Here is a 17916-nt window from a genome sequence, read left to right on the forward strand (position 1 = left end):
TCAGGCCTACAATAATTGGCTGCTTTCTGAAATCTCATTGCTTCATTTAATTGTCTAAAGCAAAAAGCTCAGTACCACACGCTGCATCCCCAACCTCTGGCACTCGGCATGCTCTTAATTCAGGCGTTTTGGTTGAGTATTTCCCAATGTAAATGTATTCCTCATCACTCTGTTCCTTTATCAAAAGCTGGTTTGTGCTGTTCTTGTTCCCTGCACGGATCACCTATGGCCTTAAAATGTGTGCCAGCACGGAGTTGTTTTTCCTCTTTTGATTTATTACTTCTTTTCTCTGCCAATGCTTTTATTGCAAGGGTACACCGGAGGAATTACAGAAACTGCTGTTTAAAGCATATACCATAAAAATAGAACTATGGGGGTGAGAGGAGGGGTTGGGAAGGAGTTTCAAGTAAAGGTTCAAGACCCTTTGAAGAGTATCTTTGCCTTCATAAAGCCCGTTGTAGCTGAGGATTACTTAACATGAAGAGGGTGTGTTGCAATGGGCTCTGGGAATTGCAAGTTTACAGCCAAGGAAGTGCAGTTTTACCCAGCTGCAGGAAAAGTGCAGATTAGTTCAGGCTTGTGAGTGGAGTAAACTCATGGGCACTCTTAATGAGTAAATAGGCCTGAGTTTCATCCACAGAACTATTCCTGCAAGTGTGTCATTATGGAAAGCATTAAACATTCATTTCTTAAAGCAGACTGAAAACAACACGGGTTTGTTCTTGTGAAATCTGATGTAATACACATGCAAATACCTTCAGTTGGTGACACTGATGGGGTTTAAATTCAGTAATCCCCGTGACTTGATCAGTGTTGGTCGTTGAAAACCCGTTGCTTCCCAAATACGCTGCATGTGGTGGTGGTGGTGGTGTGGATGCTAACGTTGCCTTCCTTTCTTTCAGCTTGGGGTTTAGCTTGTCAAAGATGAGCAATGCTGTGTTTCTGGCGGGTCACAGTACTGCAGTTTCAAAGTAACCGGCTATTGCAGCCAGGTCAAGGGGTTTGTGTGTGTTCTCTAAGATTGAAGAGATTGGTGTATAAGAAATAACACCTCTGAAAGAGGTGTTAAAGAAAGTTTTGAGGTTTTGAGGATTTGGTTTTGCGGGTTTGAGGATTACATCTCCAGTGCATTGTGGTAAGTACCTTTGCTCAGGAAAGCAGCTTAATGTCAGCTCATGTCAACTGCTTCAAAAGTTACCAAAATGCCATTTGTATTTTCTTCATAGTGTTCAAGCCTTCAGTCCAGGCTCTTGTGCTGCGTGAAGTTACACAGGGATAAAACGGACCTTTGTCATTAAAGAGGCAAGAACCATCCAAACAGGATCTCCTGCGGTAGGTGTTTTAGTTACAGGTGAGCCCAGCTTTATAGAGCTCCTATGTAAAGCAGTAATCTTGCAATTAATAATGCTCCCAATATTTTGTAATGTTTTCCATTTCTTAATTCCATTATTCCTGTTGATCCCAGCAGGCCTGTTAACTTCAGAGAATGATCTGCAGCATTTAATCAGTGAGCACTTCTTCCTGGGGGCTAATTTTAAGGGGTTTAAACAGCTACTTTGCAAGCGTGCACACTACCTGTGGCAAAGGTAAAGGGATGCATGAAGGCTGCATTTCTGTACACAAGTTAGTAAGTGATCTGATTTTGTACGCAGTGCATATATGCTGTATAGTAAAGCCAACGTACCTGTTTTTTATATACAGTGAGCATATAATCACTGAGAAGGGTTTGGCATAAAAGCCACAAAGCTTTTCTTCTTGTTAATGGTAAGATGTGAATAGTGGAGCTAAATGCTTACCTTTGTTTCCTCACCAGTGGTCTCCCTGAGCGGTGCTTCCTGTCACTTCCAGGCATATTGCCAAATTTGGGGGTGATAAAAACCTGCAGAGCAGAAGTGAAGTAAAAGGGTGCAGCACGTGGCAGGTCTGGGCCCATGGCTGCTGGCACCCACATCCATGCTTGCTTTTCTTTGTTACACTCAATGGGAGCAGAATTTAGGCACAGCTTCCCAGCTGTAAATTCCCTATCGTGGGAAACCCTGGATAGCCTGAATTACCCCCAGAGCCATTACTCCCATGGCAACCAGCGTGCTCAGCAGTCCATGGGCATGCGGCTGCAGCACGCTGCCTTCTGGCTATCCCAGCCAGCTGAATACGGGTTGGAAGCTGTTCCTAACTGTGAGATTTGCTGCAGTCTCCTGTTGGTGACCATGTCAAAACCCCAAGCTCGGGAATGTAACATGAAATGTCCTGACTGAATTCTCTCCTTTCAGTTCCGCTGCTCCATTGGGCAGGGCATACGAGAGAGCACAGGGCTAGAGATTCCCTTTCAACTTCTTCCTACCCACCAGTTTAGCTTCTATTTCTATATCCACCTTGAAAGGCAAAATTCAGACTTGTGTGTCTAACTGCATGTTTGTGCATGAAGTAGCTAATATATATGCAGATGAATTACAAGTGAGTAGAGCTAAACCCAGTGAAGTACATTTCTAGCTAAGGGCTACTTGCAGCTCTGTTATATATCACTGAAGTTACTCACTGTGGACCTGCTCATACAGTTTTCTGTATTCTAGTTTAAGACATAGCCCTCTGATGGTAAAGAACTTCATGTCTCCTTATGGAATGCGTGATTCTTGAGACCGAAATGTCACATTCTGCAGCTGGCTTGTGGCTTTTAAGGGGTATTAAGTGTTACCATATATCTTAGATGACTGCATTTAAGAGGCGCTTTACTCCATGCAGTGTTTTTTCCTTTCATTTCCTGGCACTTCACGGTTGCCAGTACTCCAGCCTTGACTCACTTCAAACCTCTATTCCTGTGACTAAATGAATGAATTAGAACTTAAACCCCTTAGTTTCATGTTAGACCAACGTTATCAAACAGTAATGTGAGTGAGTACCTTAATGTGAGCAAGAGACACCCACAAACCATGAACTTGATTGTAAGAGTAATTCTGTGGGTGGGACCCTCATTTTCCACCCTGCATTTGGTACATGAATATAATGCTGGGGAAGGAAGGTGTCCAAGCCACTTCAGTGCTTAGCCAAGATCCCAAACAGTCCTTGAGCTCCTCAGCATATGTTACCCATCCTTGTGCTCCCTGCAGCCTCTTTCAGCCTCTTTAGTTACAGTGGGTAACTCAAAACAGCTGGAGTGTGGCATAGGATACTGTGATCATGACTTTCTCCCTGGAAAAAGGAGATCCTCCTTTCTCCTCATCTTGCTTAAAGTGGGATTGGACACAGGAATCCTCATCAGAGTGAGAAATCCTTAGCCCTGGAAATTCCTGACTCTCCAGGAATCATTTTCACTGGATAAGCTACTGAGCAGTGTGAAAGGACCAGATCATTTCACAGCTTGACAGCCAAAGACAGATCTCACCCATCTTTACTTCTGTGAATGAAGCATTGCAGAAGAGCCTAGACCACACTCTCGGACTAGATACCAGCACGAAACCGCATAGAGTACTCAATTTCATTGTCAATCAACACCTTTGAAAAGTGCCCTGAGTTTGCTTTCACCATGTAACGCCAATGCTTATGCATTTCCTAGGTTAGTATTCCTGCTGGTTTGTGGACTACTGTTATTAAGGATACTGGAATTTAGTTTGAACTGATTTTTTTAATGGTGACCATTTTAATAATGGCTGATTCAAGTATGGTTCTGAGCAACCTGATCTAGTTGAAGATGTCCCTGCTTACTGCAGGGGGCTGGAACTAGGTGAGCTTTGAAGGTCCCTTCCAACCTAAACTAACCTATGATTCTATGGTTGTGCCATGTCTTCTGCCAGAAGAGGCCTCATCAGTGAGGTCTGATGTCTGTTGTTCAGGCCTATTTGTTTTGTGAGGTCTGAGAGATTCCCACAGGCTAATTCAGAGGAATTAGAGGAAGGATTATGGAGAATTTAGATCACAGTTTCTTTTACTTAAACGACACCTGAAGTGCCCCATAGGCTTCTCATATTTTCTCCTTTAGAAGGTTGCTTTCATCCCTTATCTCCCTCCTGCAAACTTATCCCCACACACATCATTAAGGGTGGAATTATTATAACACACGAGCCTGAGGGAGGGCAAACACTTGTTTTCTTGGTGGTTTGTAGAGGACTTGGACATTTCTTGTATCATCCCTCATTATTCAGACAGCCTGTTCCTGTGGGTTTTAACATATTCAACAACCTCAGCTAGGGAAAATTGGGCACGGATGGAATTGCCACAGTACCTGTAAGCAGGTCAGGGAACATCCTGTTTTTCACACATTATCATGTCAAATGTTACAGCAGCAGTGGCAACTTCCTGTTTTTTCCACACAAAGAGAAGTAACGGGGAGCTGCTGGACAAAGGATGCTGCCAGCTTCTTTTGGCCTTGTATTTTGAAATGACAAAGGTGGCATTATTAAAGCCAGACAAAAAAAAACAACCAAACTGAACCATATGAGCTGAAAAACCCTTCATAGAATCATAGAATAGTTAGGGTTGGAAAGGACCTTTAGATCATCCAGCTCCAACCCCCCTGCCATGAGCAGGGACACCTCACACTAAACCATCTCACCCAAGGCTTCGTCCAACCTGGTCTTGAACACTGCCAGGGACGGAGCATTCACAACTTCCTTGGACAACCCATTCCAGTGCCTCACCACCCTTACAGGAAAGAACTTCTTCCTTATATCCCATCTAAACTTTCCCTGTTTAAGTTTGAACCCATTACCCCTTGTCCTATCACTACAGTCCCTAATGAAGAGTCCCTCCCCAGCATCCCTATAGCCCCCTTCAGATACTGGAAGGCTGCTCTGAGGTCTCCACGCAGCCTTCTCTTCTCCAGGCTGAACAGCCCCAACTTTCTCAGCCTGTCTTCATACAGGAGGTGCTCCAGTCCCTGATCATCCTCGTGGCCTCCTCTGGACTTGTTCCAACAGTTCCATGTCCTTTTTATGTTGAGGACACCAGAACTGCACACAATGCTCCAGGTGAGGTCTCATGAGAGCAGAGTAGAGGGGCAGGATCACATCCTTCGACCTGCTGGTCATGCTCCTTTTGATGCAGCCCAGGATATGGTTGGCTTTAGAATCATAGAATCATAGAATCGTTAGGGTTGGAAAGGACCTTAAGATCATCCAGTTCCAACCCCCCTGCCATGGGCAGGGACACCTCACTCTAAACCATGGCACCCAAGGCCTCATCCAAAAGGCTTTCTGGGCTGCAAGCACACACTGAAGCTGGCCCATGTTCATTTTCTCATCAACCAACACCCCCCAAGTCCTTCTATAAGCACTTAAAAGCGGGAGTCACGAACCTGCCCCATTGCTACTGAACATCCTGACTTACCTGCAGAATGCAGGACAAAACAACCCAATCCAGCAGCATGTTGGATTTGGTACCTAAAACTTTAATTGTCCCTGTAGATTCTGGCTAGCATAAAATCTGATGGTTCTGTTTACAGCACAAATCTGGTACCGCAGAATTTACTTGCATTGTATCCCTTATACTGCATATTCCCCTTAGTAGCTGAATATCCACGGATATGTATCAGGTAAATGCTGAATCCTTATGAAAGGAACACTGCTGTTGCACATCCCTCAGCAGTATACTGGACTCAAACTTGTGCCATGTTATTTTGGTGAAAGGAAACTGCATAGTTTACTACAGGAGGGAACGTAAGTGCTGGACACAAAAATGATGTGCCTCCCAAATTGTGTATGGGTATATAGACGTGTGTGTGTGTGTATAGTGTGTGTATAAATACACACACCCTTAAGTAAAGTTATTTGGTATAATGTGGAAAACAAGACTTTCCTGACAGGGCTATTTCTCAATGCTGCTTCTCAAATTTATGTCTATCACTTATAAACGATATGCTCTCTCTGTAAAGAAATATGTCCCTCTGACAATCCCCAGGAGCAGTGAAACAACAGTGGTGTATTTCTGGGCCAACACTAAATATGAAGTACAAATTCAGGGCCAGCTGTTGCCTCTTCAAGACCAGGCAGAGCAAAAGTGATTTTAAGCCATTGTTTTAATCTTGCAGATTTAAATGCAAGAATTGGCTTAATTCCTAGGGTATATTAGAGCAGTCATCCGTTATTGTAATGCTCAGCATTTTCCTTCAATCTAGTATTTTGGGTTAATATGAAATCTGTGCTGCTGACATTAACCCTCTGCTCTTTTCCCTGTTCTTCTGCCCTTGCAGAAGGTGTAGACAACAAAGAAATTATTTAAGAGTGCAGTTTAGAAACAATATACCTGACCAAGTGAATGGAAGAATCCTTCCTTCTTGCTCTGTGTATACTTTAATGGTGCCCCTAAAAGATTACAGCAGAACACAGGTGAGTCCCTGCCATTTCAGTCTTTGGCTTCACAGGTAAAAAGTACAAAGAATGAGTTAGTACCAAGTTCTTTCTCAATAGCTTTTATGGCAACAATTCATGAGACTGAATCTTGGCTAGACTTAAGGACATGGAACTGTTGGAACAAGTCCAGAGGAGGCCATGAGGATGATCAGGGGCTGGAGCACCTCCTGTATGAAGACAGGCTGAGGAAGTTGGGGCTGTTCAGCCTGGAGAAGAGAAGGCTGCATGGAGACCTCATAGCAGCCTTCCAGTATCTGAAGGGGGCCTGCAAGGATGCTGGGGAGGGACTCTTCACTAGGGACTGTAGTGATAGGACAAGGGGTAATTGGTTCAAACTTAAACAGGAGAAGTTTAGATTGGATATAAGGAAGAAGTTCTTTACTGTAAGGGTGGTGAGGCACTGGAATGGGTTGTCCAGGGAGGTTGTGAATGCTCCATCCCTGGCAGTGTTCAAGTCCAGGTTGGACAGAGCCTTGGGTGCCATGGTTTAGTGTGAGGTGTCCCTGCCCATGGCAGGGGGGATGGAACTGGATGATCTTAAGGTCCTTTCCAACCCTAACTATTCTATGATTCTGTAATATTTCACATCAGTGTAAGAAGAACTAATGATTCTTGGAGGGTTTTGGCACTGGTATTTACAATTGTTTAAGGGGCAAAGGGAAGTTATAAGTTGATTTAGATTTGTGAGAGGATCTGACCTGTATTTGGAGTACTGACTGACTGATTGTATGTAACATGAAAGGGAAAAGTGACCAATGTTCCTCTAGCTCTTTGCGCAAGAGCTTAAATGTATCATGGCAGCTTAACTTAAGGCCTAAGCTAGAACCTGTTCGTGAGTCAATATTTATGTTGAGTCACTCTTTTGAATGTGAATTACAATGCAAACAGATGGTCTGGTCAAATGGTCTTTAAGGTGAACTGTGTGCAGGAGAACAAGGTATTTAGCTTTGAAATAAAGCATTTGCCCTTCTCGCTATGGCACAGATGAACAACTATCTGAAGGGGGCCTATAAGGATGCTGGGGGGGACTCTTCATTAGGGACTGTAGTGATAGGACAAGGGGTAATGGGTTAAAACTGAAACAGGGAAAGTTTAGATTGGATATAAGGAAGAAGTTCTTTATTGTGAGGGTGGTGAGGCACTGGAATGAGTTGCCCAGGGAGGTTGTGAATGCTCCATCCCTGGCAGTGTTCAAGGCCAGGTTGGACAGAGCCTTGGGTGCCATGGTTTAGTGTGAGGTGTCCCTGCTCATGGCAGGGGCGTTGGAACTGGATGATCTAAAGGTCCTTTCCAACCCAAACCATACCATTCTATGACTCTATAAATGTCAGGTTGGCTTTTGTTTTTCTGTTACTCCCCTTTATATCTTACAAGTAATTTTCAGCCATTTCCTAAATGTTTTTTTTTTTGTTATTCTTCGTTTAAGGATTAACTTAAGAGAACAACAAGGCTTCTTCAGCTTTTGTCCACCTGCCTAGAAATACTGATTTCTTAACCAAGAGCAGGAAGAGATCTACCATTCATATCTTTTTCTCTTGTTTTTTTTTTGTCTTGCAAGCTACATGCCATCAAATCTCACTTTCAGCAGCTAGATTGTAAATGAGTTTTTTCTCACTAACTGCTAGCATTAATTAATTGTAATTTGATGAAAGCTATGTCAATACCTCCATACAGAGGAACAAAGCATTCAGGCAAACAGAAAAAGGCAGAAGGAACACTCGAGTGACTAAGAGTATTATCTGGCACAACACAGGGACTAATCTTTTGTTGGTTGCTAAGATGAGTCAAAGACTGTATGTAAAGACCTCCTGTAAGATGCCTGAATTCAGAGGGGTGACCCACAGGGTTTGGTTAAGAAGCACAACCTGCATACATGAAGTCTGACTCCAGTTACAGGGGGCAAAAACCGTGGTGTTCATGCTCATAGATGTCCATGTTGATGGGGTGCGTGGTGGGAGTCTGTTTTCACCGTTATCCCTGCTACCACCACCAGTGGCTCCTCAGGATGCTGCTCTGCCACGAGGTGTACACACCACTGTGGTGCGGGTACCACTGTACCTGCAAATCCAAGCCTCCTCTGGGACTGGGCACTTGCGTCTTTGGGACACAGAAAGCCATGTTACGCCAGTATCAAACAGGGGTTAATATAATTACTTAGGGCAGCAGCAGCTTCAGTTCCAATGCAAGTACTGCTCAGTAACAGCTACCTGAAGCTATCATATGTGATGATTAATAACGCTGACGGAGATTTTGCTGAAGTACTTTGCCTTTATAGTGGGGAGGAGAATTACTGGTATTTAGGCTATGTGTACTGATTGCACTGGATCCCCATAACTTCTAATTCCAAGGGCTACAGAAAGCATTCCTCAGTTTTTAAACCCTTTGCATGCCTCTTTCTTTTACAGAGGAGATTGCTGTATAGGGGGAAGGTAAGTTTGGCTGCTGATGGCAAGCCAAGAAGGGATGCAAGGCTTCATTGTGGTTTTATTCATTGCTTAGAAGGATGCTTCAACAAGGACTTAGGCACCCTTAACACACTCCTCTCATCACCAGGATTTCTTAGCAGCACTCGAATTACAATTTTCAACAGGAGCCCTGAAACTGCCTTTCTTTAAGGGAAATGTGAATCCCTTAATGTGGTAGGGATAACCTGTGCAAGCAGGGTGGTGCCAAGGCTGCTACTGCTCCCATTGACATATTGAAAGATGCTGCTGGTGTCCTCCTTTCTCCGTGAGGCACTGTGGGTTCTCCTTCCTGCTGCTGCATGTTTGAGTTTACGGATTTGCAGGGAATTTTGCTCAGTCATGATGTTAATTCAAAAGATAAGGATGTGACCACGTGCAGCTTTACCTTTCACGTATTCGTTAGTTAAACATCAGAGTAGTGAACACTTCCTGGCACAGGGACCACTGAAGGGTAAGGACAAACCAAAACAGAAGCAAGCAGGGAAAGAATTTACTTGCAAAGATGCTGTTATAATTCTGCCAAAGAGAAGAAGCACTTATTATATTTCCATTATTTTCCTTAATCCTTGTTTCAGGTTGACTTGAGCACTGTTCCCAAAGGTCTTGAGCTTTTTCCCTCTGGCAAAAGTAAAGCTGCTTTTCCTAAACTACTGTCTGTGTTCCCTGAAGGGTCTCTTCTGGCTCTGATTGCTTTTAAATGTCACTCTGCTGCTGAAGGCTGCTGGTAGGTGGTCTGAGCTGAATGTTTACTGTGATATGGTTTATACCTATACTTATTTTCCGTGTCACATCCTGACCCAGTAAACTCCTTCTTCTCAAAATGCTGAAGGTGGAATTCAGTTTTAAATGACTTGGTTGCCTGGGCAGGATTGCTATTCATCAGAATAGGGAAATAATATTGGGAAATGCACTTTCTTTGACAAAATCATAGAATTGTTTGGGCTGGAAAGGACCTTAAGATCATCCAGTTCCTACCCTCTGCCATGGGCAGGGACACCTCACACTAAACCATGGCACCCAAGGCTCTGTCCAACCTGGACTTGAACACTGCCAGGGATGGAAAATTGCCAACCTCCCTGGGCAACCCATTCCAGTGCCTCACCACCCTCACAGTAAAGAACTTCTTCCTTATATCCAATCTAAACTTCCCCTGTTTAAGTTTGAACCCATTACCCCTTGTCCTATCACTACAGTCCCTAATGAAGAGTCCCTCCCCAGCATCCCTATAGTCCCCCTTCAGATACTGGAAGGCTGCTATGAGGTCTCCACACAGCCTTCTCCAGGCTGAACAGCCCCAACTTTCTCAGCCTACCTTCATACAGGAGGTGCTCCAGTCCCCTGCTCATCCTTGTGGCCTCCTCTGCACTTGTTCCAGCAGTTCCGTGTCCTTTTTATGTTGAGGACACCAGAACTGCACACAATACTTCAAGTGAGGTCTCATGAGAGCAGAGGGGCAGGATCACCTCCTGATACCTGGTCAATATACCGTATCTATAGGCAGATAATTTCATCTGAGCTCTAGGATCACCTTGAAACTTGGGATATTTTTGGCAGAGCACACTGCTGCCATTGCAGATTTCCATCATTTTCAGAACTTATCTGTTGCAGTTTTCTTTATGACTTCATTATGAGGCCGGTGCTGGCTTTTATTCGCCAGCTCAGCCAATTCACTTTAGCAAATTCATATTTATAGTAAATACTGTGAAGACTGTGGGCAGTTCTGAAATGGTGAAAATAATGATTTGACTCATGTCCATAAAGAAGTGATTCACCGAAAGCCTTATTTACATTTTCATTTGCCTATAAGCTGAAGCTGGTTGCAGAGAAAACCCATTTTCCTTGTTTATACACATACAATTATACACATGCAATCATTTATACACTTACAATTTGGGACTAATACCTTACCAACAGTATCTTCACATGCACAGGTTAATATTTCAGTTCAGATGCATCTGAACGATGAAGCCAGTGATTGCTGCATACAATTCCATGCAGGCAATGTGGATGTAATGCAAAGTATGTTATCACTTGAAATCTCTTCAGTTGAGGATTAAAAATAGGCTTAAGTGCTATTTGAGATCTCTTTATATTTTTAAATGCTTTTATCTACTTTACTACAGTAGGCAGGACTAATAATAGAGGATCCTGAGTACGTAGAAATAATGTACTCAGTGGACTCATGTACAGTCCACTTTGCTTAGTATCTACTCCAAAGCCACTTGAAACAGTAGGAGCCTTTGCATAGCAGACAAAGTGAAAGAGAAACTGTTTTTTCCCTTCAATCTCTGATTTACAGGAACAGAGGTGTTACTTCCCATTCAAATCCCTTTTCCTTTAGTCAGGCTATTTAGCAAGCTCATTGCATTATTACTAAAATAATACAATCTTTTAATGTTATGTTTTTCTCTTAACAGGTCTCAAAATATTCGGAAGCCGAAGCCTCAGTTTTGAAGTGATCTGTGTCAGAAACCAACTCCTGTTCCCTCTTGGGCTCTTGCAAAGTAAACAGGTGAAAGGCTCAGTGTCTATAGAGCTCACTCTGGGATCAGTGCATGCGTACAAAGGTGGTTTGGAATACAAATGACATAATTCTTTTTCTTGTTAATTGATATTTTGCATGTCCTGAGATACTGCCATGGCTCTGAAGCTTCAGGACCCAGTCTTGCAAATCTTACTGTGAGGGTGGTGAGCCGCTGGCACAGGGTGCCCAGAGATGTGGCTGCCAATCCCTGGCAGTGTTCAAGACCAGGCTGGATGGGGCTTGGAGCAACCTGGTCTAGTGGACAGTGTCCCTGCTGTGGCAGGGGGCTGGAACTGGATGAGCTTTACGGTCTTTTCCATCCCAAACAATTCCAGGATTCTATGAAATACAATAACTTAATTCCAGACCAGTTAAAAATAACACTAGCAAACCTTGGACTGCTAAATCCGAAGCAATGAGGCTGGTAACAGCACTGCTTATTTTTATGGACAGTCACATTCATTTTACTTGTTGCCTACAAACAAGCTGTGCTCTTTCTTGCACGTATCCAGCATCCCAGCCCAGATTCATCTCAGGCTGGGTGAGACATCTAACTGTGGCTCCCACAGCAGGAGTCCAGCTGCCCCAGGCTCCCTCTGTAGTCAATGAAAAGAGACAAGCATCCTGAGCTGGTGATTCATGGACCACACCAAAGATCTGAATCATTCCCATGGAGTGGCTCTCTTGCTCCACTGATTACAGAGGCAAACAAGGGTAAATAGGTTCATGATGTAGGTGGTCAGCCAGGTGGAATGTATCCAAACCTGTTTTAGTTAGTCAGGAGCTGCATTATCACAGCTGGTTCTGAGTTCTTGACTCCAGACAGTTTCTCCTTCCAATATTATTCACAACTGTGTCACATGAATCTGACCTTTTGTAAAAGTATTCTTTCTTAATGAAAATGTGTAGCTAAATAACACACAACCCTATTGCCCTGATCTTAAAACTGAAAGCACTTTTAAGTAGATATTTCATTATAGTTCCAAAACCTATTTAAAGATGGGCTGAAATCAGTACATTCATTTACTATAGACTACATTTACATTAGATATTAGGGGTATATTCCACTCCAGACTGAAACAGATGATACTTTGCTTTAGAAATCTGCCTAGCTCAAGGGGATTTCTGCTGCTGTAAATCCACACAAAAAAGACAACAGCTGCAATAACTCTGAACTGCAATTGCACAACTGAAGCTGCAGTCCTTTTCAAGTTCAGTGGGTCTGTACTTGAGTGGGCCTATGTGATTTTGGCTGCAGGAATAGCAGCTAAATTTGGAAAAGATTTATGGTCTTGACATACATATGATTCCCATCAAAAGAAATCATGTAAGGTCATCTGGGCTCCTAAATAGTTTTCTGCATGTCTCCGGTTTCTTTTGTGAAGACTTTTCTTCTTATCAGAGGCAGTAAATCCAATTCAAAACCCTCTGAAATTTCAGAGCAGCCAATTCTGATTTGATTTACACTTCCCTTAATCCAATGTCGCTCCATGTGGACCCATGTTATATAAATGTTGATGTCAAGAACTGTGTCAAGGCATGGTTTCTAGATGTCATGGCTTCTGTTGCCGAAGGGCTGACACATTTACTAGTGCATTTATCTTTATACATGGGCATAACCATTAATTACCTCTGTCCTCTTCTCTATAGGCCACCTTCCAGTCTCTTCCCCTCTCATTCCTTTTCCCTCCGGCAAAGCATCTCCTGTCTAGCAACCTCTGGAGACATTTGTTACGGTAACAGGATAGTCTAGGTCAAATCTATCTACTGACAAAAGAATAATCAATGCTGTTGGCAAAAATCCTGTTCTTTCATCTATTCACTTTGGTATAAAATGCCTGAAATGTGTTCAAAATGCGTTCTGCTGCTAAGTCATGAAGTCTAAAGGACAAGGAGTAAATAAGGTACCATCAGCTCGACTCAGAAGGAAAACCGTGTAGGTGATCTCAGACTATTTTAGGCAGAGGTTTTGTGCTGGCGTAGGGTGGCTTTGAGGCTCACAAAGGAAATTTCAGTGCAAATGAACCATAAATCACTCTGTGGGCAGAGAAAACAGCAGATGCAACCCCGCGCCGCTGCAAAGGGAATGGAGGAGTGCTTTGCTCCTTCACCCTCTGGTGAGGAGCTCTTCCTCATGGTGACTGCAGGTGTTTGTCCTCAGAGGACAGGGAAGGCAGCTTGGCATGGCCGGAGCATGACACCTCCCTGGCAGGAAGGGGGTTGCTGTTTTGCTGAGCTTGGATAAACATTAGGAGCTAATTTATCATGCGACAGGAAAGGAAAGCACTGCTTTCCCCCCCTCCTCCCTGTTTTAAGAGCTTTTGTTTGAATTTCATCACGTGGTTTTGAGGTGCAAAGAGTGGAGAGATTTAACCTGGGTCTCCGAACTGATTACTTTGCTGTCAGCAGGTATGGAGTACAGGTCTTTCTGGATGTGTCTGCAAGTGTTATGTATCCCTAAATGGCATGGACAGGGAGCCAGACCTCAGGCTGAACTCACAAAAGCGACATCATACCCATGTAGTTAGAAAGCTCTGAGCTGCTACTGCTCTGCCTCCCGTACAGTACATCTCAGCATATCATGCCCAGGAGATAAAAGAAAGGAAACATTTTTCCTGTACTTTAATAAACAGTACAGGAAAACATTTTTCCTGTGCTTTAGTTTTCCTGTACTACAAAGTAAATAGGAGTCAGAAATATGTCGGTATTCCAGCATTTGCAGAACCTGGCAGTTCTCCTGACTTGATTATTTCATGTGTATTACGTGCGACACAGAGCATTATATGCAAAGATCTGATTATTCAGACATGTTTATAGCATTTGAAGTCCTGACCCTAGGCCAATCTGCTCTGGACTATGGAGGACTACACACGGGGATAACAATATGGCTTCAAAATCAAACCTCTCAGCTGTTTTTGAGGTGCCTTAGAAATTCTGCTGTATCCACAGTCTGGGCTTCAAGTGTAGCATTTACAAAGCAAGGTGTTTAATGAAGGTATTTGCAGAATGTCATGTGGGAGGCATATTCCTTAACTAGGATATTCTGGATTCAAGTTCCCTCCTGGACTAAGCCATCCTTCTGGGCATAAGTGGGTACTTACTTAGCTCTTTATACTCGAGGAGACAGTGCCTCCCTTTTATATAGCAGACATTTATATGCCATGGGAACCCACCTGAGGCTGAAACCCATTTCTGAAGAAAGTGCTTAACCACTTACATTTCCATCTCTCCTCTGAAACTTATGCAGAGAGCGATACATGATTTGAAGGTGACAAAGATAAAGGTGACAACTCCTTGCGGCTGAGGAAGGTCTAGAGCTAAAACCTCCTGCCTCTCAGATGGGAAGGCCAACCACAGATGTGAGGAGCTGAGAAAACTGAATGTGAGAGTGTCTGTGCCTTGTTAACAAAGTGGTTGAAGTGAAGATTAGTATATGGGGTTCATTCATATTCACTCTCCATTTTGGAATTGTGTGGTAGGTTCTTTGCTTTCATAATGAAGTGTGATTATAGTTGGTAGCTAGTATTTGGTTTTAACTATTTAAGAACAAAACAAACCTTAGTTTCCAAAGAAATTACATTTTCTCTCTGAGATGACCTGGAATGACATCTTTCAGGATCTAGGTGAATACTGAGGTTCACTTATTGATGTATTCCACATAACCTGGCTCTGAGATCCATGAATCTGAGTGGATGTGTTATGGTGTCAAATTGATAGAGATTATCAACTCTGTGCCTTTACGGTGTTCAGCCTTTTGCCCTTGCACTCACAAAGTCTCCACTTGACTCATGTTAAACGTAAATAAAATCAGGCCAGATTCTTTCTACTAACATTATTAGTTTTCACATTTTATGTGGGATGAGTTGAAGTGAAATTGTGTTTGTTCATGCAGCTGTAAATTCCACTTTATTTTTCAGCCTTGTTCTATTCTTCCTTGAACGTATTATTTTGAAGATGCTGCCTTGACAGCTCCTTAGGCTGAAGTCCTCTTCATCCATGATGGTACAGCAAAAGTAATGAAGACGAAAGGTGAGGATTTTGCCTTTCCTGCATGCACTGTCCACCTGGATTTGGACCTTCCTCAACTTGCAACATCAGTTAGGCAAAGCCAGGTCAAACAGTTCAAGCACGTCTGAACTCGTGACTCCCTAAGGATAAGGAGAAAATAATGAACTTTACTATCAGTAAAGGTATGTGATGACTCCATTGTCCTCACCACCAGAGCTGACACACCTCAGGAATGTATTTGCAGGGAAGAACAATTGGGAACTCGGTTTAGGAAGGGGACTGGCACAACCTGTAAGGTCTGCTGGCAGGAGTTAGTGCTTGGCAGTGGTCCTGCCACAGGGAAACCCCCAGCACTGGGAACCAGTTGCCTACACAGGCTCTCATATTCAGATCTCTGCTCTATGCTGGAAATGTTCATCGCTTGTCAAGGAGTGGTAACAAGGTAATTCCCTTAAACTCTTGAAAATAAGAGTGGTGAGGCACCAGAATGGGTTGCCCAAGGAAGGGTGGTGTTGGTCGTTGATGTTGGGGGTGTTGGTCAATGAGAAAATGAACATGAGGTGGATTCAGTGTGCGCTTGCAGCCCAGAAAGCCAACCGTATCCTGGGCTGCATCAAAAGGAGCGTGACCAGCAGGTTGAAGGAGGTGATCCTGCCCCTCTACTTTGCTCCCGTGAGACCTCACTTGGAGCATTGTGTGCAGTTCTGGTGTCCTCAACATAAAAAGGACATGGAACTGTTGGAACAAGTCCAGAGGAGGCCATGAGGATGATCAGGGGACTGGAGCACCTCCTGTATGAAGACAGGCTGAGAAAGTTGCGGCTGTTCAGCCTGGAGAAGAGAAGCCTTGTGGAGACCCCAGAGCAGCCTTCCAGTATCTGAAGGGCGGCTATAGGGATGCTGGGGAGGGACTCTTCATTAGGGACTGTAGTGATAGGACAAGGGGTAATGGGTTCAAACTTAAACAGGGGAAGTTTAGATTGGATATAAGGAAGAAGTTCTTTACTGTAAGGGTGGTGAGGCACTGGAATGGGTTGTCCAGGGAAGTTGTGAATGCTCCATCCCTGGCAGTGTTCAAGGCCAGGTTGGACAGAGCCTTGGGTGACATGGTTTAGTGTGAGGTGTCCCTGCCCATGGCAGGGGGGTTGGAGCTGGACGATCTTAAGGTCCTTTCCAACCCAAACCATTCTATGATTCTATATTGTGTCATGAGTAGGTTTCGTAGTTTTTCAGTCTCTTTTCCAAAAGTAGTTACGGTTCCAGTCCTATAGATTGTTCCCTTCTGAACAAATTTCTGAATCCCTTGAAGCCACTGTAGTGTGGAAACGTCGGCTGGGATGAAATTCAATGCTTTTTGTCAATGGAAGGAAGAATTTTGCTTTCCTGGTAATAAAGAAGCCTATTCCAACTGATGGAATGCAGTTGATGGTGGCTTATTTTTTGCATACTTTCATTGTTATATCTGCACATTTTATTGAAAGTTTATCATGCAATAATAGTTCATGAGGGACTTCAGCTGCAGGTCCCCATTTTGAGAATGGTAGGAAGTTATTTTATAAGGAGGAAGTTCTTTACTGTGATGGTGGTGAGGCACTGCAATGGGTTGCCCAGGGAAGCTCTGAATGCTCCATCCCTGGCGGTGTTCAAGACCAGGCTGGACAGAGCCTTGGGTACCATGGTTTAGTGTGAGATGTCCCTGCCTATGGCAAGGGGGTGGAACTGGATGATCTTAGAGTCCTTTCCAACCCTAACTATTCTATGATTCTAAAAATCAGCATTTCTTCACATACCTTTACCAGGTTGTCTGTAAAAGATGTTCTTCCTCCTCTCAGAATTAACATGTAACAGTCTTCTTTGCTTCAAAAATTTTTTTGTGCAAGTATAAGCATGAAATCTAGAACTGTATAAAACTGTACCTACAGTAGATCAGTGGATGTAACATCCAAAATGGATGTTCTGCCACTACAGGTGTAAAGACTACTCTGCCTGCAGGGCTTTATTTGAAGAGCTGGTGTCTAGACTGTTATTAACAAACAATTTCCCAGTGAAATCAGTAATTCTCAATATTGAGGGCTTTTTGCTAAAAATTAAGCAGGCTGTCACTTTGGTATTAGGCTTGCAGTGTAAATGAGAGCAAAATGAAGATAGGGCAAAAAAACTTTAATATTTCAAAAAGTTGATCTGTATTTTTTTAAATAATGAGCAAGAGGAATTTCTTTGCTTGTTTTGAAATGTTTTCAGTTTTTAAAGTCTCACTTTACTTGACTGGTATCAATTTGACTTCTATTTTTTATTACCCTCCTGAATATTGCATTATAGAGGAAGCAAAGGATTATCTGATAACAGCACTGGGTTATACCGAGACTGTGACAACACAGCTTAATTCATAACGTTGGGAGGTTTCCTCAGGAAGCGCACAATTGATTTGGGATTTTTTTTTGCTATTCTTTTTATATTGAAAAGTCAGATCTCAGCATTTCTACAATTACACTTCAACGGTGCATTTATCACTCAGCGTTAAATCTGTGCTAACCAGAACTCGTGACCTGAATGTATCTTATAATATTTGGCTTTTTCCA

The 17916-nt window shown here is 43.2% G+C and overlaps 1 long non-coding RNA gene across 3 annotated transcripts; it reads left to right on the forward strand.

The window, feature by feature from the left end:
• Window positions 1-1141: 1141 nt before the first annotated feature.
• On the forward strand, window positions 1142-15834 carry LOC134165295 (uncharacterized). 3 transcript variants are annotated; one of them, XR_009965469.1, is made up of 3 exons: window positions 1142-1351; window positions 11224-11318; window positions 11843-15834. It is a non-coding gene; the product is annotated as an uncharacterized LOC134165295 (long non-coding RNA). The 3 variants fall into 3 exon arrangements; XR_009965467.1 differs by having other exon boundaries at window positions 1142-1332; XR_009965468.1 differs by having other exon boundaries at window positions 1142-1332; window positions 11903-15834.
• Window positions 15835-17916: the final 2082 nt, after the last annotated feature.

Source organism: Pezoporus occidentalis, unplaced genomic scaffold, assembly GCF_034315485.1.
Source record: "Pezoporus occidentalis ecotype Australia unplaced genomic scaffold, CSIRO_AGI_Poc_V1 ctg236, whole genome shotgun sequence".
NCBI classification, from domain to species: domain Eukaryota; kingdom Metazoa; phylum Chordata; class Aves; order Psittaciformes; family Psittacidae; genus Pezoporus; species Pezoporus occidentalis.